The sequence below is a fragment of the Oryzias latipes genome, chromosome 6, assembly GCF_002234675.1.
Source record: "Oryzias latipes chromosome 6, ASM223467v1".
Classification (NCBI taxonomy): Eukaryota; Metazoa; Chordata; class Actinopteri; order Beloniformes; family Adrianichthyidae; genus Oryzias; species Oryzias latipes.
Genome location: NC_019864.2, coordinates 14,364,380 through 14,391,812, shown reverse-complemented (window position 1 = coordinate 14,391,812; position 27,433 = coordinate 14,364,380). Strand labels below are relative to the sequence as shown.

The 27,433-nt window shown below is 39.0% G+C and overlaps 1 long non-coding RNA gene across 2 annotated transcripts; it reads right to left on the bottom strand.

Moving 5' to 3' along the window:
• Positions 1 to 7,100: 7,100 nt before the first annotated feature.
• On the bottom strand, positions 7,101 to 27,421 carry LOC105354204. 2 transcript variants are annotated; one of them, XR_002290396.1, is made up of 5 exons: positions 27,335 to 27,421; positions 26,423 to 26,513; positions 9,889 to 9,991; positions 9,693 to 9,774; positions 7,101 to 7,335 (listed from the first exon to the last, which is right to left on the bottom strand). It is a non-coding gene; the product is annotated as an uncharacterized LOC105354204 (long non-coding RNA). The 2 variants fall into 2 exon arrangements; XR_002873402.1 differs by lacking the exons at positions 26,423 to 26,513; positions 27,335 to 27,421 and having other exon boundaries at positions 9,889 to 16,269.
• Positions 27,422 to 27,433: the final 12 nt, after the last annotated feature.

Here is a 27,433-nt window from a genome sequence, read left to right as displayed (position 1 = left end):
ATTCAAGCTTGGAGTCAGACACCAGGATGTCGGTGGTGATCTCTAAGTAACTCTTGTCAGGAGATACTTAGGAGTAGAGCTGAGAGTGTGTGAAACACCTTAATGGGTAAAACCAGAGAAAAAAACAGACAGGGGATTGAAAAGAAAAAACAGAAAATGTGGTACTTTCTGCTTACCTCAATTCAGCGGGGCAAAAAAGTATTTTTCTATGTGCAATGTTCATCATAGATACACTTTGAGAGAGAATGAAAGTAAAGAAAAGAGTCCAGGGAATCAAATTGTATTATTTTTAAAGTTCTAATTTGTATGATGCTGCAGAAATAAGTATCAATGGTGCAAAATGTGTAATAATCTTCTACAAACAGGCAGGAATTGTGTCCCTCACAGATCTGTTACTTCTGCTTTAAAGGGCCTATACCACGTAAAATAAATGTTTTGAGCCTTATGATGTTCATTTCTCACGAAAAGGAACCCCAAAGCGGTGTTATTTTTGTCCCATAGGTAATATATCATCATGTACATTGATATTGTTTACTATAAAAGGCTTAAGAATACCATGATATAGGCCCTTACAAAGCTCTATTATCCTTTTTCATGTCAGCTGTTTGAACTGGTTTGAACCTGGAACTGTATAAAAGACAGCTGTCCACACCCTTACACAGTCAAGATCTTAACCTCTCCACCATGACCAAAGAGCTATCAATGGACACCAAGGACAAGACCTGAACTAGACTGGGATAAATAAACAAGCAGCTTAAGGAGAAGAGATCAACTGTTGGAACAACTATTAGAAAATAGAAGATGGCTAAGAATCTTTCTTCCCCTGCACCTCAATTCAAGGTCTCAGCTGGTGGAGTACCAATGATTTTGAAAAAGGTGTGGAAGAAGCCGAGACCTACACGGGGGGACAGACCTGGGATCACAGTAACAAAATAATAATAATAACAATAATAATGGATTGGATTTTTCTGCGCTTTTCCAGACGCTTAAAGCGCTTACATTGTGTCCATTATTCATTCACTCCTCATTCATACTTGGTGATGGTAAGCTACTGATGTAGCCACAGCTGCCCTGGGGCAGACTGACAGAGGTGTGGCTGCCATTTCACGTCTACGGCCCCTCTGACCATCACCGGGATTATTCATACACATTCACACACCAGTGGAGGCCACACTGGAGGCAAGGAGGGTGATGTGTCTTGCCCAAGGACACAACGACATTTGGCTGGTGGGAGCGGGGATCGAACCGCCGACCCTTCGATCATTGGACGACCCGCTCAACCGCCCAAAGGTTACAACAAAGGTTACTATTAGTAACACACTACGTTGTCATGAATTCAAATCCTGCAGAGCTCCCAATGATCCTCAACATGCCACCTGGATAACAAAGGAGTGGCAACATTAAAAGCATCTCAAAGTTCTGTAGTGGCCTAGCTTGTCTCCAGACCACAATTGAATAGAGATTCTGTGGAGGGAGTTGCCCAGTGACAGCCTAAAAAAAATTACATGCAACTGACTCAAACTAAACAGATAAGACAATAAAATCTGGATAGTTTTGTTTTTATAAGTGGGAGTAGAGAGTATATGAATATGGATATGACTAAAAAAGCTCACAGTCTTTTATGTAATATATCCTCCAATTACCAGTATTACAACAAAGTTGAAATTTGGAAAATCACCTCTTATCTTTGAGTTACTACTTTATATAACGTAATGCTCCGTCCGACAAAGCAGTTGTTTTTATGTGACTCTGACATAAAGTGGGTGGAAAGAAAAAGGAAAGTTAGAGGAAAAGGGAAATCTATTGTTTAGGAAAAAGGGATATATCTGTGTGAACAGGCAATACTTTTCAAACGTCAACACTCAATTTGGACTAAGGTTTGTTATGTCTTTAATTATAGATGAGATAGTAAGACAACATTTTAAAATTGTTGTTTTCTACTAAATTTGCTTCTTCAATTCAAAACTCAGTACTGTCATGGTTTGGGTTTCTTTGTATAGGTTTTTGCTTTCCGTTTTGGTCTCTGTCATGTTTGAGTTCTGTTTCCTGTTTTATTTTGAAAGGTTTCCTGTTTTGTCATGTTTTTGAGTTTTACTTCCTTGGTCCCAATCTGCCCTGATCATGTTCACCTGTGTCTTGTCTGTATATAAGTCTTGTCTCTGCCTTCCTCTTGTGCTGGTCCATTAATGTCATTAATGTCTCTCATGTAACGTCTCTAACGTCATTAACGTCTCTTCCCTGGCTGTCATGTCCATGTCTGTCTTCTGCCATGTTTTCAAGTTTTGCCCACAGTGAGTTTTGTTTTGTTACCCTGCTCTGCAGCGCCTTTTGTTAATTAAACCCCTTGCCCTGGAACCGTGTGCCTCCGTCTCTGCATTTTGGGTCCTTCACGCTCACCAGCCCCTCCCCACCTGACAAGTACTTGTTGGGCATTAACTATACCTTGTTTTTCTGTCAGTAATAAGAGCAAAGTCACCATATGTGCCTTACACTACTAACACACACATCAGTCATTCTGTAATGTGATGCACCATGCATATTATTTGTAGAATGTTTATAATTATGACCGTAAAGGAGAAAAAAAAGGGAGGGAGTCCGTGGATGAAGCAGCTGCTGCTTTATGAACACAGCTCTCAGATATGTTTTCCTTCTGCCTCTAGACACATCACGTTTTATCTTATTATATTTAATTTCTTCTTAGAAACCAGTTTCACAGTCTGGTCAAGATAGAAGACAGACACATTCTTCTGAAATGTAATCGTTTGAGGTTTTTACCGGAACAAAAGATAGGAAATTGGAAAACATTTTTTCTCAGAAAGAGAAAGGAATTTAGTTTTTGAAAGAAATTAGATTTTGCAGAAACTGGTTTGGTACAGTCTTTAATAGTTTTATTTTTTGAGTTACCACAATACCCAATGTGGTTATTTGACATTTTTCAGTGACAGGGTAATCTGACTAATAATGGTTTTCATTTTTACAAAGGTGTTACTGTTATTGAATGTTATTTAGAGTGTCCTACTATGAATTGATGTTATAAACTGTGCAAACCAAAGTTACTTATTTCCAGTGCTGTGCAATAAAGTGAAAACAGGTTTTCTCTTTGCTCATTTACCAGATTTAGGGCTGGTGGGTGCACCTGAATGTGTGTAGTTATTTGCTTCTGTGTGGCACGCAATGGTCTGGTAAGCTGTCCAGGGTGTATCCCACCTTTGCTAAGCAGTTGGTGGGTATGCTGCAGTAACTCCTGAACAGGAATAAGCAGGTAGAGAAAAGGGATGGATGAAAGGCTTCTTCTGGTGAGGATGTGTTCCGTAGGCCGTTGCCTACAAAGAAGTGTTGTGATAGAGAATGTGCTTCTGTAGGACCAAGGTTGTGCAGCTGGGCGACATATACTGTAGTTCCAAAGAGCAAAACGTGGCATGTTTAAACATCTGGTGGTTTATCAGTCAGATGGGGCCCATCCCAGACAACACTTGATAAAAGACAATCTATGCCATAAGAAACACTTAAGGGCGAATTCACTTATGGAAAATTCGTTGGTTTTGCTTTTCTGGTTAAAAATCTGAGTGGACTTTGTTTTTTATTTGTTTGGTTCTTACTTTTGTTGCACTTCTTGCAAATGGGAAGAAAATGTGTGTGACAATCGCTGCAACCATTGGCTAGAAATCTAAGTGGTGGGACAACACAACTTCAGCAAAACATAGGGATCTTCCAAGCTGAAATTCTTGCCATGAAATAATTCTCTTGTTTGGTTACAAATTTCGAAAAATCTTTTGTAATTTTAAGAGTAGCTGTTCAAAGACATTTTAACACACTCTGCCTGGTATTTTGCTGTGTCACGATAAAGTTTAATCTGTAGCATTGTTGATCTCAGCTGGCCTAATTCCGAGTATGTTATCAAGTTTATCGAATGATGGACTTTCGTCTTTGTTCATCCACATTTCCACTCTTGCTTAATGCATCTCCTACTTAAATAGATTTGGTGATGTGTTTTTTCTTTTCTTGAATGCAGCGTTGTTCAGGAGCTCAAAATTCTGCTTCTTCTGCTTTTTGCTTAAAATGAAAAACACCCCAGATTTGTTTGTATTTCATGTAGCTGCATTTTGTGTGCATCTGCCCGGTTATCAAGGGGGCACAATATTTTCAGGTTTGTCTGCAGCACACAGCTTTTAGAGTGACTCGGATATTTGTTTATTCCCCTAACACCAGGCTATGGAGACTTTTTAGTTCCAAAAAAGGCTTTGTGATGTTTGGAGGTATGCTGTGTCATAGTCGCTCAAACTGTGAACCAAAGAAAACCAAACCAGAGAGTCTGCAGAGAGTCAGGAGTTAATCAGATATTTGCCTCTGAGTTGTGGGCGGGACTGTTGGTGTAGAGTACGCCACTTCCATTTCCCATCATCCCTTAGTGTACACACTCTCCCGCTAGTTCACACCCCCTAACAACCCCAACCTAACATTACTGATACAACAAAAATGCCAAGCAATGTTGCAGCCATCCGGCCATACAGTTTTGAGCCAGATGCCAGCTCAGACTGGGAAAACATGTATCTATTTGTCTACAAGTGGGTCCATCAGCATGGAGTAGAGCAGGTAGCTTGTGGCCTGTTGATTGTCGATTATACTGAACAATTACAAACTTTTTCAAACGACATTATTCCTCCTGCTTCTGATTCACAATCGTTTGTATAAAGAAATACTCAGAAATACAATTTGAATCTTGATTTTCTTTATATATTCAAAGATTTTTATTGTCAGTGTATTTCTACAGCGAAATTCTGTTGGCACTCAGTCAAAAAGAAGTAAACATCAAAGAATAAATAAAAAACAATATAAGAATATAAAAAATCAGTAAAAATCGTTTAGAAGTTTTAAATAAGAATGTCGTGATAAATAAACAGCTTTATTGCACATATAGTACTGTGTTGTACTGAGGGGTGTCTGTGATGAATAAGATTTAAGTCAGTGGGGAGATGGAAAGCGGGGGGGGGGGGGGGGTGATGGAGACTACAGCTCTGGGGAAGAAGCTGCGTCTCAGTCTATTTGTCCTTGTTTTTAAAAACCGGTACCTCTTGCCCGATTGCAGCTGCACAAACAGGGAATGTCCAGGATGGCTACTGTCCATGCTGATGGCCCGTGCTCTTCTCTGTACACAGTCTTTATAGACAGCGTCCAGGTCTGGGAGCTTGGCTCCCACAATCATCTGTGCTGTCTTCACCTCCCATGATTTTTATCGGAGTGGATCTTGTGTTTATAAGCAGATTTTGAATAACAAGTGCATGTTGTTCTTAATGAAAATCAATACAAGATAATCTAAAAAAATTAACTAACAATTTGACTTGTATATTTGTTACTAATAACTTGTATAAAGTTTTGCAGTAGTGTGACAGAATGCGTTGCGTCCTGTCTCCCCATTGACATAAATGTTATCAGAAAATGAATCAAATTCATATCTACTTGGTATTCTTGCAATTTTGTTTCAAAGATATTGCAGTGTCCCAGAACAAATGACCATCTGTTGGAGAGCAGCATCTTAATGCAGCATATGTGATGTGGAAACATTCAATTTAGTACTTTCTAATGGTGGAGTTGTTGTCATGCAAAGCCAGCAGTTGACTAAGAGGGTTAACTCATTCGAGAAGCAGTAATGTTTGTTAATTATTTATCCCGGAATCAATACACTGGTTCTCATCGCGATTTATCCCTAGAAAATATGTAATGGTTATAATTCATCTGTCCAGAAGCAAACCGACATGTAAGAACAGGGCAGCCCCACCCAGCTCACCCAGACTGAACAGCTTGTTTGACAAAACTGACAGCATTTCCTCGTTCTGAAAAAAACGGTGGAGTCAGTGCAGAGTTTCTGCAGAGTTTCGCCTGTAATAGTCTGTCTTCTATCTCGCACCAGATTTCAAAATATTTTGAAAATATACAAATATTTTCCTCTCATTGCTTGTTAAATGTAACACATAGTTGATGCAAAGGAGCTTGACATTAATTGCGGTTATTTGATTGGATTATGCCACAATTGTTAAACTTTTGCTGACTGTCTAATGCCAGATGGCTCCAGCCAATGAGTCTGTGATCCCCCTGCACAAAACATGTCCTTTTCCTGTCTCTGTGTGCTTTCCCAACCATTTTCGGAGCCAACTTACCCCATAATGATGGTTGGAGATTAATTGGTGTCTGTTAACCTCACTGGCTGCCAAGAAGTAATTTGAGAAAAGGGCGTTTATATGACAGGGAAAATTGGACAGTTTAACCCTCCATCGTGGTTCATATAGTTTCCTCCTTCCTACAGCTGGTTACTGAACCCTCATTAAAGTCCACGGAGAATATCAAAGATCATCAGTCATTTGCCATTTCTTTATAGTAACCCCATTCTGCCTGATTTTTCAAAGTTTATGATCTTCTGTTTGTCAACTTTGTAAATTTTGTCATGTGTGATATTCTTTTTAATAAAGTTGTATATGCTAAAGGAAAATCAAACATAAAACCAGTGCCAAAAAGCATCATTCCATCCAAAGCTCAATGTATTGTAAATGTTTTGACAAAATGCAGATTGTAACTTAAAATAGCAAATGCTATAACATTAATGACAGCTTTAAGATCTTTTTAAAAGGGGCCTATGCTGATTTTTTAAGCTATATTCTTATTCCAATCCAAATATAGAGTTCACAGCAAACCAAAACAGATGTTTATTTTGAAAATCTACTGTTCTCAGTGAATCACTTGTATGTTTATGTTAACACAGATTTTAAAAAGCTGGAATCCTTTTACTTGAAGCTACATAACAGTTCATTACTTTCCCCACCATTGTCTTTGAGCATTGAGTCACATATACTCATTGGATGGATAATATGATGTCATCCACTTAATTCTGTACAGTGGAAGTGGGACAGAACAGTTTGCTCCGTCCAACTCAACAATATTCCAAAAATAGTACTTAATCAGGACAAATTAAGGTTTGAAGCAACAGGCGGGTCCCCCTTAGACCCCCTTTCGCGGTAAGGAAAAACTCCTAAAAAAATACGGACTCCGGAAAAAATGAAGAAACCTCAGGGATGCCCACATGAAGGAGGGATCCTCCCCCAGGACGCACAGGTGATGTACCAGAACTCTTAGAGAAGAACTAACTTATCTAACTCTACAACTACATATTTAAAGTCCAGCAGACGAGTTTCATCCAGACGGAGTTGGGGGACAGCCGGGGGCGCGAGTTGAGCCGGAGACAGGATCCACAGCCAGGTGTAGGAGCAGTAGTAGAGGCGAGCCAGAGACGAGGTAAACGGTCCGGTACAGGAGCACGGATGAGCCAACTGGAATCTGGAAGCACTGGGGAGTGGGAAAAGAGGGACAATACATGAGTCGCACCGCACCAAACAAAGGCATGGAGAACTAAATGATGGATAATAATCAATAATAGAGAAGACAAGGAGAGTAGAAGTAGATGAGAAAAGAGGACAGAACCCCAGTGCACCATAGTTATCCCAGCTTCAAACTTCTAGCAGCCTTCTAACAACGAATTATTATTGTGATTAAGTTTAATTTAAACACATAAACATTAAGTTAAATAATCTCAGAATACTAGCTAGTCTGACAATAAGCCTGTCCAAAGAGGAATGTTTTCAGTATAACTTTGAATTTAGAAACTGTGTCTGCCTCTCTTACATAAGCTGGGAGCTTATTCCATAAAACAGGGGCTTGGTGATAACTAAAGGCTCTACCTCCAACGGTACTTTTACTAATTCTAGGAACCACAGGCAGTCCTGCATTTTGGGAGCGAAGTGTTCTATTTGGATGGTAAGGGACTATGAGGTCTTTGATATAGGATGGGGCCATTCCATGTAAGACCTTATAGGTAACAGGAGGATTTTGAACTTGATTCTGGAATCAACTGGGAGCCAACTAAGTGAAACTAACACAGGAGTGATGGGATCTCTTCTGCTAACAATCTAGCTGCTGCGTTCTGAACAAGCTGGAGACTTCTTAAGGAACTCTTAGGACACGCTGCTAACAAAGAGTTCCAGTAATTCAGTCTCAACGTAACTAATGCATGGATGAGTTTTTCAGCATCCCTCTTAGAAAGTACATTTCTGATCTTTGCTATATTCCGCAGGTGAAAAAAGGCAGTTCTACACGCCTGAGATATGTGAGCCTTAAATAATAAATCCTGGTCAAATAAAACCCCAAGGTTTCTAACTGTGGAATTGGAGGCTATACTTATGCCATCCAGGGAGACAATCTGAGCATCTCTGAGATTTTTAGGACCTAGTATCATGACCTCAGTTTTTTCTGGGTTCAAGAGGAGGTAATTAATTGTCAATCAGGTCTTGATGTCTCTGATTCAGGCATTTAGTTTCTCTATATTGTCATTCTGGTCAGGTTTCATGGATAAATACAACTGCGTATCGTCGGCATAACAATGAAAATTAATGCTGTGTTTCCTGATACGGGTAGTATAAAAGCATAAATAGGATGGGTCCTAAAACTGAGCCCTGTGGTACTCCATAGTTAACTCGAGTGCAATGAGAGACTGTCCATTTACATTAACGAACTGATACTTATCGGATCAATAGGATTTAAACCACTGGAGGGCAGATCCTCTGATCCTGATGTCATGCTCTAACCTTTGGAGTAAAATACGGTGGTCGATAGTCTCAAAGGCTGGACTGAGGTCTAACAGGACCGAGATAGAAAGTAGTCCCTTTTCTGAGGCCAATAACAAGTCATTAGAGACTAACTAGGGCAGTTTCCATGCTGTGGTGAGGTCTAAACCCCGACTGAAAGTCTTCAAAGTGGCTATTGTCCTGTACGTGGCAGTGAAGCTGCCTAACTACAACTCTTTCTAGGATTTTAGAAATAAAGGGGAGGTTTGATATTGGTCTATAGTTGCCCAAGTTGCTAGGATCTAAACTGGGCTTTTTCAGAAAAGGTTTAAAGAGTGAGTGAGGTTTAAACAAGTGAGCTTGTTGGAAGTTCACTTGAAAGCGGGCTTGGAAAATCAGTCAATCAACATTTTGAACATTCAATGTGGGCCCAGAAGACACCACATACTGTTATTGAGGCATCTGATTGGTCAGTTTATAACCTGAAGGACTTGCAATACAGAAAAAAATGTATGAAAAAAAAAAGGATTAGCAAAAACATTAAAAATGTAGTAGAGCAAGAATGGTTATCCTGACAAGACTAATGACTGAGTAATAGGTCATAACAGCATTGGTCATTCAATCCAGTTCTCATATACAAATAATGGTGGAACCTCAACATTTTATACTTCCTATTTTTGCATCAAACTGGGAATAGAGGGTGGGGGCTTAGCCAACGCTAAGCATAGTTCCTTTGAACTCATATCAATATAGTTAACCAATAAGATGAGGCATCTCAGTTAGACTGGTTATTATTAGCAGTGATTCACAATCACATCAACGCTCTGGAAAAGTTTGGGGCTTTAATGCCCATTCCAACCCTTGATGCTGATCATCAAACAGAAAAGGCATCCTGTCCTAATTCTAGAGTTTTTGGTATGACTAGACTAAGAATTTAGAACCACAAATTCTTAATGTCAAGGCAAATACTTTAATGCTAGACCACTGATTCCGTGTGTAAGCTTTAGATCCCACAAAGAAAAAAAAGTGCTGCACGTTTAAAGGTAAATATCATTGAGACTTGACAGAATTAGAGAACATTACCTGAGTAAATTTCGCATAACTCCTCCTCACTCATGCTGTGCCCTTATTTTTGACAAGCCCAACTCACCACCTTCTGAGTTCCCTGAAAAAAAATGTATTGAAATCAGAATAAAAAGGTGTCACATGTAGACACTGAGCGTTTATGTTCACTGACAGCCTGTCAAAAGAATCCAAAATGAGCAGAACCAAAACTCACTTGTCTGCTGTTGCTATCAGTCAGTTTCCGCTCTCTGCTTCCTCCTGTTCTGTCATGAGGAGTCTCAAAGCATCATGCATGAATAAAAGGCACAGCGCACCTCCTAGGACAATTCATATAGCGCAGGACAATTAAATACAACAAATAATGTACCAAATCTTGCTTTTTTGTGAGAAATACCAAACAAATGAACATGTTAGCTTCACCTGGAAAGGTAAGAAATGCTAAATCCTGTCCTACTTGAAGGCCTTGATAAATGAGTCTTGAACAATTCAAATGGAATAGATTGAAATATCGAAACACAGCGAGAATGCACCATTGGGCTGCATGGTGTTCTGGTGAATAAATCGTGGTTTCTGCTTGGATTGGATTGTTCCCAAAACAAGAAGGGTTTATTTAGCAAAGCTGGTTGTGTGATGCAGTTTTTCAGATGATGCTTCATAAAAGCTGCTTTTTGACAAGCAACCGAATGAGGCAGGATCAGTATGTCAGAAAGTGATGAAAAAATAGGATTTTCCTCTGATAAGTGTTGAAAACACACTCATCTCGTGATTATGGAGCCCATTCTCCAGTCCTCTGTACTGTTGCAGTGGGCTGCATGTTCTTTTATTTGTATTTCTGGACCTTTAAAGATCAAACAGAGATGGAAACATAATTTTCTAGCTCGCCTCCACTAATGATCCACAATGCAGTCCAGAGAAGACTCTAAATGGCATCTCGTAATAACTCTAAAAGGATATTAAATGTGTGTAGTTCATATTATCAGTCTGTTTCTAAAAATTATCTGCCGTTGTTTAATGGGTTTAGGTAAGTCAAACTAGTTGTCCCTCTGTTCTTGCCTTATAATGATCCTAAATATTTTCAAATGGTTTCCTTTTTCCTTAATTTCTTTTAAATTGAAATGTTATGAAATGAAGCCATGTTGCGAACAAAACACAGTCAGGAAAAACCATGTCATTTCTCCATGAAAGAGATTTTTAACCACAATTCCAATTGTATAATTAGGCAAAAGTGCTAACCTCCAGAACCGCCTTCTGTTAGTTATCAAAGGGTAAATACTCAAAGTAAACAAACCTTTGAGACAGTTTAAAGGATCTCAATGTATTTAAATACCTTTACAGAGGATTTTTAGCAATTTCTAAGTGGAAGAAAAAAAAACATGACTTTATATTTGAATTATAACTGGGAAGCAGCTCTTTCAAACATGTGTCATATTTTCTAGATATCTTTCTCATTGAATACTTTTTTTTTTATAGATTGTGAGCTAAAGATGGTACAATTTTTTTGCTAATCCTACTTTTTTGTTCTGTAAGATCTTAAATGACTGAAAACCCACAAGTGTTTTTGTAGGTACAAAGCAAACTGCCAAATGGTGTAGTTCCCCAAAAAATCACTGGAGGATGGTTTCATAAGGAAGCCATTTGTCTGCCGTCAAAAACCTTTAAGCACAGTTGAGTGATTTATTTACATAGATGTAACCATGAAAAAAATATGAAAACTTGGGACACAGTCAACCTTTGCAGATCAGGGCTGATTATGCTGAAAATCTATTAATTCTTTGAGCAATGGATTAATGCATTGAAAGTAATTGCAAAGTAAAGACAAACAAGAAAAACTCAAAAACAATTGGAAAAAAAGTATTTTATTTTGACACTAAAACTGTTGTTAATGAATGTTTAAATGTGTCTGCAGTAAAGTAACTAAACCAATAATTGTTAACATAATCAATTGATTTGCAACATGTGTCAAAGCCAGAAGAGTCTTAAAAAACAGTTTTACTGATAAAGGAAAAGTGGGGAAATGAATACTTTCCAAGTCCAACTAAAAGAACACAGTATTTAACAGATGCCTGGTTCTCTGGTGTGAGTTACCACAGTAGCAGAAAAGATATGCCAAGCAAAGTTTTATGTTGCTCATCAGATAACTCACAGCTTAGCAGTTGGAGCAGAAGTATGCAAAACAAATCTTAGTGCAGCCAAGATAAAATATGCCTCTGCAGCTTCTAAAATGTCCCCCCTGCTTTCTCATATTCAAACAAATCTTAGCATCAAAGATGAGATTTCCAGAGGGTTACTCTCATTTATTACACCTAGTAGTATCTTGGTTTTTACCACCACAACCTAAAGTAACTGCCGTGTACCTGCAGGGAATTGGCCGTCGTCCAGGGAATTCAGCTGTCTTGCCTTGCTGTGTTGCTGTGCTACTGTGCACTGCATTCCCTGTGCTCTAAAAAAGGCCCAAATATGGCACATACCATAATCTAATTCTTCACACGACACAGTATAAAAAAATATTCGGTCCTCTTTAGCCCTGTCTATTATTCTTACAAAGATATGTCCTAGCAGTCTTATTTAACTTTTCATAATTGCCAAACAAACTTTGTTTCCTTTTAGAGGACAGGATATCATCACTGTCTGGCACGGGGGTGAATCCTGTGATCTTGTTCACCATGGCTCACTAAATAAACAAGGGAACCCATTACTTGCTTTTCACTGCTGTAATCATCTGTTAATTGGAAATCAAGTTGTGTACTTTGCTGCAAAATTAATTGCTTGGTACTTAGTTATAAATGCAATTATCAGAGTCCCTTTTGGCTCCAATTCTGTACAAGTTTGCGCTTCTGTCTCTGGACGCATGCAATATAGTGTCATGCAAAAAGTTTTGTCTTGACACTTCTACAACAGGGAAGTTAGACTTTTTTGTGTTTTCATTTTGTAAGGGTTTCTGTCTGTGTGTGTGTGTGTGTGTGGGTGTGTGCGTGTCTGTGTTTGAATGTTTTTATGCTCATTTAGTAAAATATCCGTTTTTATTTATGTTCTTCCTGTATTTTTTGTCTGTATTTCCTTGGGTTTGGTTATATACTATCACAGTGTTTTCACCCAGTTATGCCTTCCGGTATATAGTTCCTCTGCTCAGCTCTCTTCAGCTTTAGTTCTTTTGACTTTATATTCTGATCTAATATGTCTTTTATTTTAGTTTTCAGACCTTTCTGCCTTGTTTGAATCACATAATTTAATGCATAATTATATTATAATATGTGAGGTGTCATTACAGTTGTGTTTCATCATCAAAAACATACAGTAGTTGAAAAAGAATTCCTATTTTTTCACTATTAAAAATGATTCAGACATGTACTTTTCACCTTTTGATAGAGGAATAAAGAGAATGGGTAAGGAGATGTAATATAAGTTTGGAAAGATAAGAAACAAGTTTAGTGATGAGAAAAGTACTTTCTAATGTGATGTCAATATGGTGACTGTGTGTGTGGCTCTGCCTTCCACTCTACATGAAATTGCGTCAAAATTCCATTCAAAAAAAGGCTTCTGTCAGAGATCACTTCTGGTTCCATCCATGTTAGCGTAGTCTCAAACAGATTCTTTGCTCCTTTTTTGTTTTACCTTTTTGCTGAGCACAGCAGCTACAGTGAATGAGAGCCATCCAGCCAACAAAGCACTGATTAATTGTCGGCCCGCTGTGAGTGAGAGGAGGTTTACAGCTGGACAGTAAAGAGAGCAGCATGGGAAAAACTGTCCGTCGCAGGTGATAACAAGTCCAGCTGGACAGAAAAGATGAGATTGTGTTCGGCTTCAGCTGCGTGAGGTCTATTTGTTTATCTTGTGTGTGGTACAGTATGCTGATGTGGTAACTCAAAAAGTGAAAACGGGCTGCAGTTGTTTTTGTTTTCTTTATGGAGAAACTCCATGAAGCCAAAGCAAAATCCTGTGTTCCTGTTCTTGCTGGAGGAGGCCAGAAGTGTGACTATGCTGGAGATTATTGAAGAATCAATACTGACTCCTGATTGATTAGGAGAGCTGCCACAGGAAACTCTTTTCTTTTCTTGTAGCTTTGCCTGAGCACTGAGCTACAAAAAGCAGATGGCCATTGCCCAGTGGTGCTCAGCACAGTGGAAATGTTCAGTGGCCCAGACACAGCCTCTCTGCAGGACTCAGCTGTGTCCTGCAATCCTTCCAACAGATCGGCAAATTTAGATTGTGACGTAGACGCGTGGACGCTGCGGCACTGTCAAGCACAAGAATTAGGGATTGAAATTCTGCCATCTCTCCTACCTTTGCCTCAACTATTTTTATTTTTTTTTCATCACACTAAGTGCATGTAAACCCTCCTTTACAGCCGTGTGATGTGCAGTAAAGGCCTGAGTGTTGATGTACAGCCCTTGTGTTTACTGGACCTTAACCAGGGAGGAAATGAGCTCAGATTTCCCGGAGTCCTCCCACTCATCGATTCAGGACCAATTTGCTGTCCCAGCTTTTTCGTGGTTGCTGACACTTGTCATCTTGCCACATGGCTTACCTACATTCAGTCGTGACTCTTCTTCAGCTCATTGATGGAATATTCCACTACCAGGAAACTCAGCCATTAAGGGAAAAAGGCCCATTCGTCACCTTAAGGAACCCCACTACCTGAACAGAAATAATAAACCAGCAAGAAGGAACAGGTATTATAACTGAAGCATAAAGTTGGGCAGAGCAGGAGATGGGGGCTTGACTTCATTCCACAGACATAACAGAGGCAGAGGAGATTTGAAACGGTGTGAAATACTGGATATTTTTATCAGATTTGAATGGAACGACACAGAAATGGAGTGTTTGAAACGGATGCTGGAAAATAAATTAAGTATGTGAAGCTAAATTAAATTTCCTCTGAGTCTTTTATCTTTGTTAGGTTTTCCTTTGAAGCTATGCGATGAAACTTTGAGGGGGATTTCATATACGTCTCATGGAGAATGACTTACAGTCCCCGTTGTGTTTGCTTTGTAAGAACTGCTAACTACCACCCTAATAAGTTCTCTGAGGACAGATATATCTAGAACAATGTCGATTTTGCGCTCAGTAAACAAAAGATAATGGCTTTTATGATAATTCACTTTTTTCTACATTAGGATTAAAATCATTTTCGTCAAAACTAGACAGACCTTTTATTTCGACGCACCTTTTTGCAGGAAAGAAAAGTTTCTTCGTCTCCTTTGCAAAATGCTGTAAAAAGTCGGTGTTAGTTGACACATGAAAAAATGTATTTGAGCTTTTCTTGTTGTTGTTTTGTGTGGGAGACGCAGCTCTGTCTGCGGTAGGTGGTTGATCTGCATCCACAAGCTGTGAAGCCCACCAGAGAAAGTGTTGCTTAGTTGCAGTTGGACACAGTTTGATGGGGATGTTCTACAGAACAAGACTGTGGTGTGAGCAAGAATATTTCAGCAATTTTCAAAGTACTCAATTTAAAATAGAAATCCTAACAACAAGCACGTTAGGACCAGAATTAAAGTGATATTTTCTCTCCAAAGTGAGTTTGGCCGTCGGGCTGTTTTTTTTTTTTTTTTATCACATTTTGAATTGTTTCTCTGTTCAGAATAAAGGAAGAATGGTTTCTTGTGCCGCATATCATCTCTTAAATCTCTTTCACACCGGAATTTTTTGCCTGCTCAATAATTTTGTTCCTTGGATGGTCTGTTTTGTTTGGCAAAGTGTTCCAGTTCACCTGAACTCTGCCTAAATCTGGTCCACCTGGAAATAGGGGTTTTGACAGGCTTGCAAGTGAACCATGTTGTGGTTCCGCAGATCAAAGAGTTAAAGTAAAGGAAACAAATAAATAACAAAACAAAATAAACATAGGCTACAAAATATCTCATCAGAAAATGTGTTGTTGTGAGGATGGCTTTCAGAACAATACATTTTGTTCTTTTTTTTTGCCTTCCTGGTTAGTGTTTGTTTAAAAAATACTGCCCCCCAAACGAGAAGCTGACACATGAGGTTTGAGATGGATTAGTTCTTTTTTTAACCCTTTTAACACCAGAACTGTCGTTGGCGGTGAGGAAATAACACACGCTCTCTGAATTACCATAACTGTTTGATCGTTTGTGCAATTAAATAACATAACGGTAGAAGAGTTACAGTAATTCTAGGAGTGACAATAGTTACGCAAATCAGACCAAAAAAATGTATTAAACTTTGCAGCATTTCTTGATTGCTTGACTGGCCCAGTGACTAATGAAAGCACCTTAAAAACAAAGGGGTAAACAAAACTCTGCAACAGTATACCTGCTAAAGAAAAATTCAAACAATATTTACATCTGGCTGAGTATGGTTTTAATTGGTTTTTATTTGAATGTATTTGGATGTCAGATAAACCGAAAACTTCATTTCCCATTCTCCCAATTAGATTCTCCAACAGCTGATCAGCACAACAAAAGCATGACAAAGCACTCCGCTTTCAAACAAGAGAAGCAGCTGGGTGAAAGTTGTGATCACGCCCATCTAAGAGATGGGAAAATCTGCTCACTGCTGTGCAATGCCACTTTAAAAGACAGGTTTAGCCCTTGTGCTATCTTAGATGACCCCACCCTTACATTGACGTGTTCTCCCTACCATGACAAAGTTGGAAAAAGGTGGAAAGATTTCATGTAATCCATGGACACCAGTGAAGATCACAAATCATTGAAGAAAAAAGGTTCAGAGCACTGTCTAGTGGGTCTAGATGACCCAACTCCCAATGTTAAAGTGCCTAGGATAAGGGTTAAAAATGAAGTGAAGCCAGATCAATTTACCAAATGGCCACTAGTTGTGCAAACAAGGTATTGCCTTCACCTTAAAATAGCTCAAATTTACAAAAAAAGTTGTAGGTAAAAGTACTTTTCAAAACAACCTTATTAGAAATAAGTTCATTTTTTTAGCTTCCTTTTACTATTGTACATTTGACATCAAAATAGAGCTTGCATCCCTTAAACCAGTTTTATTGAGTACATGTTAACACTTGTACGGAGACGACACGACAAAAACAATTTGAAGTTGCATGAATGTAACCATGTTGACCATCCATTGTCCTTTAAAATAAAGATACATGTTAACAATTTAGATATATTTTCCCCTTCCATTCACTACTGGTGTAGGTCTATAAAGATTGCTCCTTGACAGGTGAGAACTGGAATGATTGTAGTTCTTTGAATTTTAGAAATTTGAAAGCAACAAAGAATTGTACTAAGTGTTCGTTTGGCTTTTTTTTCTTCATGTTTAGGCAGAGCATTTGACGAGCCCGATCACACATCAATGCATAACGACAACAAAGGAGTCACAAAAAAAGAATTTCAGCTGATGATGGAAGATACTGCTCATTCTCAAGATGCTTTGCTTAAGAAAGTCAACAATTCTTGTTTGGCATCCTCAGAAAATGAAATGTATCCATTCCTGATGGTTATCTTGGAATTCACAGCTCTTTGAGAACATAATGAAAGAAATAGTGTGAGCTCTCCAAAAGCAAAAAAAAAAAAAAAAAAACTCCTAAAAAAGCTTAGTCCTTGGTTGCTACAAAGAAAATGACAGACCATTAGGAACTGCAACTCTCAAAAGGAAAAAAACTTAGTTGTTTTTTTTTATTTACCAAGGGACAACCCTTACTTTAAAAAAATACCACAGAGTAGTTTTTTTGACAGAATTTCACATTAAAAGTATTTTCTCAAAAATCCCAATCAAGTGAACCAACACAAGAATCACCATTGAGGAAATGTTTTTAGCAGACCAAAGAATTCAGTTACTAAATGCAAGAGTTCAGGATTTCACAATGACTTCCTGTTTGCATGGTAAGCACAAATCAAGACATTCCTCAGAAAGAAACTAATATTAACAAAATAGCCGCTCATGCAAAGCAAATAAGGAAGTCACTGAAGCAGTCGTGACGTTCTGATCACGAGAATGGTTTCGTGACAGTTGCAGATTCAGCCTGACCTTGAATTATAAGAACTCTAGGCTGAAAATAGCCCAAAGTGGAGCAGATGTTCATGCATAAATATAACCGGATGACAAAGACAACAGCAGATGAAATGCTTCCACCTTCTTCCTTGAATCATTTGGAGGCCAGGTCACATCAAGAGGACAGAAAACTCAATGACGTTCAAATATACGTAATTTACTGACTCGTCAAGACTTGTGACCTACCGTATTTTCTGCACTGTAGGATTTTCCTGGGTATGATCGATTGTCTGTTTTCAAGTTTATGTGATATCAATCGGAATGAATCCATACATAAGGAACTCTGGATTATAAGAAACATTGTAGTTTCTTTGTTTTTTATTAAATATTTAACAGAGCCTTATAGTGCAAAAATACATACGGTACTTCTTTTTATTATCATTTTGAAAAAATACTTTTTTTTTTGTACAAGAAGTTTATTTTGGGGGCACAAAGCCTTGTCCCTAGCTGAAGAACAACAACTGTGTTTAAGTTAAAAGTTTCTCTCTCAAGGACTGCAGTCCTTAGGGAATGTTTTGTTCTTTAGGAGCTCTTACTGCTCTTTTAAGAGTTTTTGCAGGAACGAGGCCCTTCTCAGAGACACTAACATGATTCCTGCTGCCCTGAGAAGAGACTCATGACCTGTTCATCCCAGAGCTCTGCTTTCCCATCAGACACAGGATATGCACGTCACCAAGGGAGGACAGCACAGAGCTTATCTCAACTACTGCAAGCCGCATTCTATGCTGTGCAAGTGGCACATCAGAAAAGCTTCTGTCATATTTTCCTAAATTAACACCATACATCACCTCAGACATTTAAATGCAGCTTCGTTCTTACCCCTAGAGCAATATAATAATGTCTTTAAAACACCAATTTACAGCAGCACTCTGGCCTAAAGTAGTCCTCCATCAACCCAATCTATAATCTGCTACTTAGGCATAAATACACTGCAGGGAGAAGGTACAGACATGCACTCATGAAGATGAAACCAGGAGGTTCTGCACATCAGACACACTGAAGTCAGCACATCTGATGGGGGTTAATGAGCAGTGCATGCTGAGGAATCACACCCATGTCAGGTTATTTATGCATTCCTGCAAAGTGGAGCTAAGTTCCTGATCAATGCAAAGTAGGTTTTCATCTTAACTAAAATATGCTCCATTACTTAAATGACACAGCAGGGTATTTAGAGTAATGGTACCATCTGTGATCAACACAAATCCTGTATTCATGGAGGCATTAGTGTATTTTTATTAGTCTATAGAATCATAAAAGAAAGAATAACGTGCTGCTTTTATTAAGTTTATGTTCATTTAGGTCCATCTATACTAGTAACGCTATAATGTAATTAATATTTAAGTATATTTATGATAACTACGTTTTATTAGAGACTTCTTAGATGTAAAACTGAAAGACGCAGACCAATGAAAACTGTTTTTTTTGGTGTTTTTAACATGTTCTTGTGTCATTTTGCTGATGATGGAGGACATCTTCAGAGTTTTCCTTCATTCAAATCGTTAATCAGGAGCAGATGATAAAATGTTGTTTAAAAAAAAAACATATTTGTTACTTGGGGTTCATTCAGACTGGAAAAATTCTTTGTTCCGGATCAAGTCTGCTTCATTTGTTCCGGATCGAGTCCTGAACCTTGCATTTGGTCTGTATTCAGAGGGGCATCAAGCGGCCCATTCTGTTGCAAGCTTGTAAGCTTGTAAACAAAACCATGTGACTAAAGATCACCAGTCATTGGCCAGGAGCTATGAGGGCCGGACAAAACAACAAGCAAAAGATGGACGTGCTGCGCTTTACAAGGAACAACACTTTATACTTGTAACTTTGGTACGGCGGAAACTATGAGGTTCCATTTGTGCCAAAAATATCAAAATGTGTTTTTGCGTCTACTGTTATGTCTTTGGTCCATTGTCTATGTCTACTGATCGTGTTTTTGCGTCCACTGTCTATGCTTTGGGCTCATTGTCTATGTCTATTGAACGAGTTCATTTTACATTGGTTCATGTCTATGTATTACTAAGCAATATCTTCTGCATGTCCATGATTCTTTGATTATTACTTTGTATTAACTTTGTGATGTATATGCTTGCTTTATCCTTAAACCTTATCTTTGTCATTGTCCTTATCCCATGTCGTCTAACTACGGCGTCAGGAAGATCCTTAGCAACCGTTGCTAGTGTCGTTTGCTACGTCGTCTCACCATGTCGTCAGGAAGATCCTTAGCAACCGTTGCTAATGTCGTCTGCTACGTCGTTTCACGTGTCGTCAGGAAGATCCTTAGCAACCGTTGCTAGTGTCGTTTGCTGCGTTCTTTCACCATGTCGTGTCCTTAGATCTTGCTGTATGTCAAATTTTGCAAAGGTCGTCAGAGAAGTCTTTTGTACGGTCGATAAATTGTTTCCCGTATTATCACGGAACAAAACACTTTAAAAAAAAAAAAAACCTTTATTGACAATCCTGCAAACGCGCACTGCCAGAAAGGGGGGGGGGGGGGGGTGCAGCGTACAACGGTTTCACGTTCCCGTTTAAAGTTATTTAGAGTATGGCTTTAATTTAATCTTGTGATGAAACTGTTATTTCAAATTATTTTGAAAAATGACTGATCTTTATAAAATATGTTGTTACAAATCTGATGGATAAACGAGGATCAGACGGGCTAATAAGAGCCTTATGTGGTCCCGAGTGCGCCATCTCATGGTCACATAAATAGATTAAAAAGAAAAGCTCAAAAACCAGTCAGTTTTCGACTGTTATATTCATAATTAGTGACTCGACCCACAAAAATTTGAGAAGGTAACTCATCAAAGATATTTTAAAGGCCTCCTTGCAAGGCCCCCGTAAATCGTTCAGCGGCAAAAAAATAAATATTGCCATGGACTAATGACTTGAGGGTTTATTTCTGAACAAATACATTAAATCAACACCAATGTGTTTGTAATTTTATTATTAATAAATCAACCACGTTTTTCATGATCAGAACACAGCACATTCATAAATAGTCTTCGTAAAATGTTCATATTTATTATGTGTCATTCTCCGCGTTAAATAGAAGTAGTTCGCCTCCAGATCAGGTGGTGGCGGTAATGCGCCACTTTGTTTTCGTTTCAAGCGTTGTATGCATGCCCCCCCCCCCCCCCCCCCTTTCTGGCAATACGCGTTTGAGGGAATATCAAAATAAAGTTCAACTTAAAAACGTGTTGTCATGGTTAACCCTGACGTCTGCTTTGATAAACATTTCTTTTTCGTTCCGTGGTAGTACAGGAAAAAATTTACCGGCCTTACAAAGGACTTTTCTGACGACTTTGGCAAAATTTGAAAAACGAGAACATTTAACGACAAAACACGGGGAAACGTCGTAGCTAACGACAGTAGCAAACACCGTAGCTAACGACAGTAGCTAACGACAATAGCTATCGACAGTAGCTAACGACAGTAGCTATCGACAGTAGCTATCGACAGTAGCAACGGTTGCTAAGTCCTGACGACAAAGTGAGACGACCAAAGACATAGACAGTGGACACAAAAACAGATTTTTGGCACAAATGGAACCTCATAGGAAACATGTTGCAATGCGTTTAGTGGCAAGGAGACGTGCCGTGTGTGCTTTAAGTCAGAGGATGCTATCAACTGCACTGATGAGAAGAAGTCGGGTATGAAGATACGCTGCTAAGTTTTTATGACACATAGATTGTTGGGAAAACGGTGAGCGTGTTAAAAGTGTTTTCAGCAGCTTTAAAATAAACGTTCCAACAAGTAAACAGTTTTCTTTTTTCTCTTTGATAACATCCCAATGGTTGCTTTATATTTGTCTGTGGCCCATGTGATGCTTCATTCCTACTACGTTTACGTCGGCTATGGTGGCCATTTTGGTTCAGCTGTTCCGCTCAGAGGACGAATTTTATTCAGACTTAGGAATCTCAGAGCGACCTAAAGCTCAGTCCGATTGGAGACGAACCGAGACCACCTCCAAAGATTGGTCCGAGAGTGGTTCCTGGTCCCAGACCAAGGTTTGCTTGGGTGTATTCAGACTGAAAATTTGTTGCGTTTGTTTGTTTTAAGCAAACCAAATGTGTCCAGTCTGAAAACACCCATAGAAAATACACTGGGCAGGCCACAAGCTCCCTGCTCTGATCAATTATGATGACTAGATCCACATACGTCTTCATTTACCTCGTCTTAGCTGGCAACTGGCTCAAAACTGTACAGCTGGATAGCTCAGATATTGCTCGCCATTTTTGTTGCACAGGTAATGTTAAATTGGGGGTGTAAGTTAGCAAAAGAGCGTGTCAACAGCTCTCAGTAACAGGGAGGGGAAGGGCGTTGGGTGTCAAGCATCGACGGTCCTACTAACAAGTCAGAGGCGAACTACTGCTGCTCTGCAGTAACTATGTCCTAGAAAACAATACAGGTGTTTTGATTTTGGCTAAAAACTGCCCAATCATAATTAAAATACCACTGGGAAGACTTTCAAATAGCTCCAAAGATGATCGGAGTGGAACTTTTAAGTTGTTGCGTATTTTCCCCTAGTTCTGCTGTTTCCAGACCACATTCTGCAAAACCACAGGAAGAATCACAGTCAGCCTTTTCAGTTCTCACAGAATAAGTGTAATTCATGTGTGCAGATTTTTTTTTCTTACATAGAAGGGGGAAAAAAGACTCTTGGCTTGGGAGAAAGAAACTTTTCACTACTGCAGAAAATTCATTTACAAGAAGTTCTCATTACAAAAACTTAGAGTTAGTTTGTTTAGTTTAAATTACATTCATCATTCATGTAAATATCATAGGATTTGGAGGGGAAAACAAACTAGACGGCACCCAAGCATGCAATAATCATTAGTGAGTGATATCATCCCTGTGGTGAACAGAGACCTGTTTGTGGGCTGAGTTTGTGTCAGCCTGTGACTAACATTTGATTGAAGGTTTGGGTTAGACACTTAATGATTCAGAGATGAACCATAACTCCCTTGGGGAGCTTTTTTCCATAACATTTTGAAGTCTTCAGACCTTATTCTATAGTTCCAGTGAATTGGAAGCTATATGATATGCCTACATTTGTCTCTTGACCTGATTTACGTGGATGGGCTTAAAATAATATAGCAGTTTGTGGTTAAAATTCAGCCTACATTTCCACCTTTACAGTTTTAGTGAAAGTATAATAAATCCCCTGACAGATTATTATTGATTAGTTCTTGAAAACATGCTGCTGATGCCGAGAGATGGCTCCAACCGCGAAAACTTGTGATCTTAATCAATGTGAGCTCCGCACAGATGGTGGGCAATGCTCCTTATCAATAGACACAAGACTACTCCTGTCCTGGCACCAGAACAAAAGCCTCAAACAGCTGCTTGGTGAAGACGCAAGCCCCAGGGCAGGAGACTGACACTGAAAACCATTGCTTTGCTGAGCATGGAGTAATTATGTAAGAAGGTATTACACAATGTCAACCACACAAACCAGCCTGAGTAAACAGACCTTCTCTTACATTTATGAAGCCAAACCTGAGTCTCCTTTAGGATAAATGTTTGTGTGGATCTAAGTTCACACCGCCCTTGGCAATGCGGGTTCAACCAGCCACTTCCCTCAAAAAGTTTATGTAAAGTTTATTATGTAAATATCCGTTTCCGGCTTCCACATTCAAAACTCTTGCGTTCACGCATAGCTGTGCAAGTTTCTACAACCGTTTTCTAGCTCTACATACAACATGCAGCCATTGAACGCGCGTTGAAAGTTAAACTAGATCAACCTCTGACCAATCAGAGACCGGGATTTGGTAGTGACGTGTGGATTGCGTCCCTCCTAGTTCACAGAAGTGCCAACTGTTTGAAAACTGATCATGAAGAAAAACATTTATAACTGTGGTTTGTGCCCGGCCACAATGATATGACATCAAGTCTTTCATATATCGGGATAGAGCTATGAATGAAATGGCCTGGAGCAAGATTCAAGAGATCTGCACCACTTTAACATTACGCACCAAGGCTCCTCCAACTGTAGGCGTTTAACATGTGCTAGTGAACAGTGGCAAAAGAAGAAGAAGCTCATCCCTGCTTGTCAAGTGTGAACACTGTTGGCTAAACACGTGCATCACTTGTGTGTCTGTAGCTTAACCCAAACTAAAATTGGGCTTATGAGTGGCTTTTTTTGTGCTGTTTCTCAGCTGTTTTGTTGAAATACATTTTCTTTTAAGGCCCTCACTTCGGCTTAATGGTTTTAGGTTGTTTGAGTGCAGAAGATAAGCAACGCTCAACGCAGCATCCTTCACCCTGGCAACTGTAGGCTGCAGTTAAGTAATGTCTGCTGCTACCAGACGAAGAGCTGTGGACCCTCAGTGTGTTCAGCTATGTCAATACTGTCAGGCTTTAAATCGAGAATGCCGAGCACTCCTCAGCGTTGACTGGGGCAGCTGTAAAATTCCACCCCATGACCTGTAAAATATGCTATTTTCTGGAACTTTTGAAGCAATGCCCTTAATGTTAAGCATGAGGCTGGTCTGTCATTTTTAAAAAAATCCAACAGAAAGAGAGACTTCTTGTGCAGAAGGTTTCACTTTTCAGTTCCGAGTGGAAACAAAGTAGGACCTCTGAGCGAATTTTTGGCTGAGAACCATGGAAGTAAACACCCAAGACTCCCATGCGCAAACTCCCCACCAAATCCCACGGGTATACAAGCACACAGGTAGGTTTTAGAGAAGAAAACCAGTCAATTCCAGCTGAATGGATTTCATTCAGATTTCTAGAGAGAGAGTAATGTGATAAAAAAACAACTGAGCAGTTAAAGGATTTTTTAAGGTCATCTATTAAAAAAAATCTACTTCTTGGCTCCTCCCTATTTGATTACTTTGGAGGATTACGCTCAGAACGTTCCTGAGTAGAGAATTTTATTTTGATGTGATTGGGGGGAAAAAAGCAGCTTCTTAGTATGTCGTTTTTGCTCCAGGTAAGTAGAAAACAAATAGGCTCTTATTTGATGCTCATTCAGGTCAGGCGCCGGTGCCTAACGCCTTCCACTTCCTTCACATTTGCTCACCAAACAGATGACCCGGCAACTGGAAGATATGCCTGCTTCCCAGTGTTGCCGAAAGCTCGCCTGAAGCCAAACAATGGAGGAGGGTTTAACAACACACTGGGCACAGTGGTGTTCAGTAACTTGCTTTTGTAATGCTGTGAAAGGCTGATGCTGCAGTTTCAGTGGGCCACAACAGCAGGTGGAGACTCAGAAAACCTGAATGCAGAGTTAGAAAGCAGTGATTTGCTGGGGAACTCTTTGTCCTCAGGTTGAACGTTCAACCAACACGAAAGCTAACTGTGTAGCATTTTGTCATTACAAATGACTGCTATGTTCATTTTCTGATCACTAAAATGGAAAAGAGCACAAGATGTGCTTTTAAGGCACCACCATCCACCATCTACACCTACTTTATCCTATACAAAGTTAAATTGACTGGTGAACCCTATCGCAGTTTTCAAAGACCAGTACAGACAAAGTACCACATAATCACAGGGGTGATTTAAAATGACCAGCCAACCTTTGAACTGTGTTTTTGGGCTTTGAGTGCCCGGAGGGAACCTTTACACGCACCAAGAGACCATGCATCCTTACAGAAGGGGATGCAGTAAGTGATGCAAACCAAGACCTCCTTGCTGCGAGACAATGGTCCAACCACCACACCACTGTGTAGCCCCCACTTCCTGCAATTATATGATCAAACCTTTGTCTCCAGAGAGAACTGAAAGAACTGTCTCTGGCCCCATGTGTTTAGATCTCCTTTGGAGATTCTTTTTTTTAATGTTTAAAGTGAAAAAGGGCTTTTGGAGCCCAGCAGATCAATAATACCCTGGGGGCCTTCTTGCAGAATAATCCATTTCTTGTTTCTATATTTCTTTGTTATGAACTGAGGTGTTTCGTTACATGTTTTCTGTTACATTTTGTTCAGTAACTTTTGGTGTACAAAAATGTACTCCTAAGAGATTACAGCATTTTTTTATATTCTTATCATTATTCTGTGATTTTTTTTTTTTATTGAAGTTTAATTATTTTTTAAACATACTTGACTTAAGCAGCATCTCTTACATTTTGTGGTTATAACATTTGTACTATTTACTCTGAGGATCCAGGACAACACAGTGCTTGTAAAGAAGTGACAGCATGTGTATGTGGAGGGGTGGGGGCTAAAACAACATAAAAAGAAGGATCATAAATACCTTGAAGTCAGAAGGGACTTTACATTATATCTCCAATTATAATATAAGGATAATACGTTATTTCTGACATATAATTTCAACAGAAAGTTGGAAACAAGAAAGAAAAAAAATAAAGACATAAAAACGGAGTAAATTCTAGTCCCCATGTACACCCAGTCCATTCACTTTAATAGTCCTGTTCTCTCTCTAATGACAACACATTTAGTGTCAGACACCGATATACACATATATCTCAACATATAGATAAATATAAACATACAAAAAGTAATATTGGAAACATCCAACACACATTTGGCATGTATGAACGCACGTTTGGTTACATTTAAATCTTATTCCCTAACACACCCAAGTGCATCCCCACACGATCTATATTCATAATTATTTATTGATACATCACACTGTATTTATATTTACATATGTATATATCTGTCAATATTCACATTTCTACAGTCCAAAAGAGGAAAACATATGTTTAGGGATCAGATGCCAGTTTTTTTAAATCTGTTTTTTTGTATCCGTCAAAACTTGAAAACTTAAAAATGTGGCATAGTAGCAAAAAATAAAAAAGAAACAAAACTTACGTGTATGTCTTTTTCTCCAACACATCAGTTGAAGTCCCACTCCAATCATCTTCTGATCTTTCTTTTAACGTGCTCCCAGTGGTCTTTTATGCTGTTTTAAGGCAAAAAAATAAAATAAAAACTATGTTGTTTTCTAGGACATATAGTGTATGCAGGGCAAAAGGAGTTCATTAGAAATTCCCCTGAGTTGTGGCAGGACTGTTGGCGGAAGTAAGCCTGCCCACATTTCCCATGATCCCTTTGTTTACACACTCTCTCCCGCTAACTTACACCCCCTCTTATCTTAATCTATCATTACAGGTGAAACAAAAAAGGCGAGCAACGTTGGAGCTATCCAGCCGTACAGTTTTGAGCCAGATGACTGCTCAGACGAGGAAAACAAAGACATATATAGATCTATTTGTTTATCAATAGAGGCATCAGAATGGAGCAGAGCACGGAGCCTGTTGCTTGTAGCTCCTATGTCACAACTACAAGCTTTATCCAACTGCATTTTAATCTGCCCCTGATTCACAACGATTTGAATAAAGAAATACTACAAAATCCATTTTTAATCCTCGCTCATCAGAAAAATGTTGCAAGAACATGTTTTAAAACACATTTTTTAAAGCCCTACTGTTGCTAAAATAACTGTAAGTAGATTTTCTTTTACAATAAATCCAAACAATTTATTGAAATATCTTTTACTTTATTTGGTAGATTAAAAAAAATCGACAATAAATCTAAATCGTTTGTCATATTTACTTTCCTCACCTATTTTGAGTAAATATTTGGATGACTGTATTTCTTAACTTTTTTTCCTTACGTAAGTACTTTGTTTGGATGCTTTACCTGGTCAACTACTGCAATGGAAAACTGCGTGGAATTGGTGGCAGAAAAAGCAACTTTTGAGGTCGCCATAGGTGTTTCTACCTGCCTGACTGTCGTACACTAGGGGCTGCTCCTGCCCTCCTCCCAGACACCCGCCGTTGCCAAGGTTTCCGTGTACGCGCTGTCGGCGCGAGCGGAGCG